Here is a 3,596-nt window from a genome sequence, read left to right as displayed (position 1 = left end):
TTCATGAACACTAAGAAAGATCACAACCAAGTGTTGGATCCATGATACTTGCACCAAAGTGTAAGCTCTTGTTGGTTTCATGTCCTTGTTCAAATGTGTAGTAAGCAACTAACAATAAGAAATAAAGAAAATGAATGATAAGCCTAAACCAACCATGAAGGTGGTATTCTAGTAACATACAACAAACAAGAACACAAGTAACAATTATAAAGATTATAAACTTTAAATCTTTTGAAACAAAATATGTAGAACATAACTAGATAGATTATGTTCTTGATGTTCTTGTCATAACAAGATAAAGATGAAGAATCAAAACTAGAAAGTTTGATCTTGTAACTTAGTAAATAAAGACAAGTAAGTAAGTAAATAATAACTAGTAACTAACAAGTAATCAAAGACAAGTAACTTTTAAACAACAAAGAACAACAAATGATGATGATGAAAGCCTTTAGGATTTCGGTTTTGTTGTCAAGAAAAGGAAGAAGAACTCATGATACTTACAAAGTTAAAGAGAAAGAGATGAGAGAAAAATGTTGAGAGAAAATGCAAGTCAAGTGTGTGTGTGTTTGAGTGGGAGATTTCAAGTGAACAAGTAATGAAGAAATGAAGTCAAAAACCACCTTATGGAGCCCCTAGGCCGACGGCCTGCAGCTCCCAAGGGGGGGGGGGTGTGTTGTTTGTTGGTCACTAGTGTGTAAGGCTTACAAAAGGTGGATAATAAGTGTGTTTACATGGGGATTAAGTGCAACAAGATTCTAAATATACAAACTAGCTAGTTATTGTTGTAAGTATTACTTACACTATGAAAGACATGGGCTAATAAACCCATTTAAGATGTAGGGTGGGCTTGTGAGTCTTATTCATGAGTCCATTAAACTAATTAAAGCCCAAGTTGCAAGTAATCCAATAAAAGTCCAAGTTAAGCCCAAGTAACTAACTAAAAGCCTTAGTTAATTAAAATGATTAATAAAATTAATCATGGATGTAAATAATATCTTAAAATATTATTCGTGCAAGTTCCGGGTGTCACAGAGACGTTTCGGGCATTTAAAGTTCAAGTACGGGCAATTAAAGCAACATGTAAATGTAATAACATACATTCGTTTAATCAAGCGTATTAATAATAATAATTATCAATAAATAACGTTGGAAAAACCAGGGTCGTTACATCACCCACCTGTTAAAGAAAATTTCGTCCCGAAATTTAAGCTGAAGTAGATGGAGGAGTCGGGAAAAGGTGAGGATACTTTCGCATCATTTGATCCTCTCGCTCCCAAGTAAACTCAGGTCCTCGTTTGGCATTCCATCGTACTCGAACGATCGGAATCTTGTTGCGTTTCAAAGTTTTGATCTCACGATCCATAATCTCAACAGGTTCCTCCACAAAGTGGAGTTTGTCATCGATAGTAAGTTCTTCCAAAGGTATGATGAGTTCGGGTGCAGCAAGACACTTCTTCAAGTTTGACACATGGAAGGTAGGATGAACTGAGCTCAATTGTGCTGGTAGATCCAAACGGTATGCAACTGGTCCAACACGTTCCAAGATCTCGAATGGACCAATGTATCGTGGGTTCAACTTTCCACGTTTTCCAAAACGGATCACACCTTTCCAAGGTGCAACCTTCAACATTACACGATCACCAACATTAAATTCAAAGTCTTTCCGTTTAAGATCGGCATAGCTCTTTTGGCGATCACGGGCAGTCTTAAGTCTAGCTTGGATCTGAGCAATCTTCTCCGTGGTTTCGTGAACTACCTCGGGTCCGGTGATTTGCTTTTCGCCTACTTCGGCCCAACAAATAGGAGATCGGCACTTACGACCATACAATGCTTCAAAAGGTGCAGCATTAATGCTTGAGTGATAACTGTTGTTGTACGAGAATTCGGCGAGTGGCAAATGCCTTTCCCAGGCCTTTCCAAAATCAATGACACATGCACGCAGCATGTCCTCCAAGGTCTGAATCGTTCGTTCACTTTGCCCGTCAGTCTGAGGATGATAAGCAGTACTCATGTCAAGACGAGTTCCCATGGCTTCTTGCAAAGAACGCCAAAATCTGGAAGCAAAACGGGGATCGCGATCGGAGATGATTGATAAAGGTACACCATGACGAGATACAACCTCTTTGATGTACAGCTGAGCAAGTCTTTCCATTGTATCAGTTTCCTTCATCGCTAGGAAGTGTGCAGATTTGGTGAGGCGGTCAACAATAACCCAAATAGTATCGCATCCGCCCACCGTCTTCGGCAGCTTAGTAATGAAATCCATTGTGATCCTTTCCCACTTCCATTGTGGGATTTCCGGCTGTTGAAGTAACCCAGAAGGTCTCTGATGCTCGGCTTTAACCTTCGAGCAAGTCAAACACTTGCCAACATAAGTTGCAACGTCCTTCTTAAGATTCGGCCACCAATACTGTTCTTTAAGGTCGTGGTACATCTTACCTGCACCGGGGTGAATCGAATATCTCGATTTATGTGCTTCATCAAGTATCAGGCTTCGTAGATCTCCATAGTAAGGTACCCAAATTCTTCCGGCATAACATCGGAGTCCAGACTCTCTAACCTCGAATCGAGAGACAAGTATGTTCAAATGCTCGTGAGATATGTTCTCCTCCTTGAGAGCCTCAACTTGGGCTACTCTGATCTGGTTGTTGAGGTTCGAATGGATGGTGATGTTCAGAGCCCTAACACGGAGAGGTGCCGTCCTCTCCTTTCGGCTTAAAGCGTCAGCTACAACATTGGCCTTGCCAGGGTGATAACGGAGTTCACAATCGTAGTCGTTGAGCGTCTCGATCCATCGACGCTGTCTCATATTCAATTGCTTCTGATCGAAGATGTGCTGGAGACTCTTGTGATCGGTGAAGATAGTGCTCTTAGTTCCATACAAATAATGTCTCCACAATTTGAGTGCAAAGACAACGGCTCCAAGTTCAAGATCATGTGTAGTGTAGTTCCGCTCGTGAATCTTCAATTGGCGGGAGGCATAGGCAATAACCTTTGATCGTTGCATCAATACACAACCAAAACCACTCTTCGATGCATCGCAATAAACAACAAAGTCGTCACTGCCTTCAGGAAGTGATAGGATAGGTGCGGAGGTTAACTTCTTCTTCAAAGTTTGGAATGCTGATTCGTGTGTGGGTTCCCAAATGAACTTCTTGCCCTTGTGAGTCAGTGCGGTCAAAGGACGCGCAATCAGAGAAAATCCTTCGATAATAACCGGCGAGACCTAGAAATTGGCGAATATACGTTGGAGTAGTGGGGGTCTCCCACTTGCTGATGGCTTCAATCTTGGCGGGATCAACTTTGATACCCTGGTCGCTCACAACATGACCCAAAAACTGTACTTCCTTCAACCAAAATTCGCACTTGGAGAATTTGGCGTAAAGTTGCTCTTGTCTTAAGAGTTCAAGCACTAGCCGAAGGTGTTGCTCATGTTCTTCTTCGCTCTTAGAGTAGATGAGGATATCATCTATGAAGACGATAACAAACTTATCCAAGTAAGGCTTGCAGACACGATTCATGAGATCCATGAACACGGCAGGGGCATTTGTCAAACCGAATGGCATCACGAGGAACTCATAATGACCATAACGGGT

The sequence above is a fragment of the Rutidosis leptorrhynchoides genome, chromosome 11 (genome assembly GCF_046630445.1).
Source record: "Rutidosis leptorrhynchoides isolate AG116_Rl617_1_P2 chromosome 11, CSIRO_AGI_Rlap_v1, whole genome shotgun sequence".
NCBI classification, from domain to species: Eukaryota; Viridiplantae; Streptophyta; class Magnoliopsida; order Asterales; family Asteraceae; genus Rutidosis; species Rutidosis leptorrhynchoides.
The sequence above is the reverse complement of the archived record's forward strand: the minus strand, read 5'-3'. Positions refer to the sequence as shown.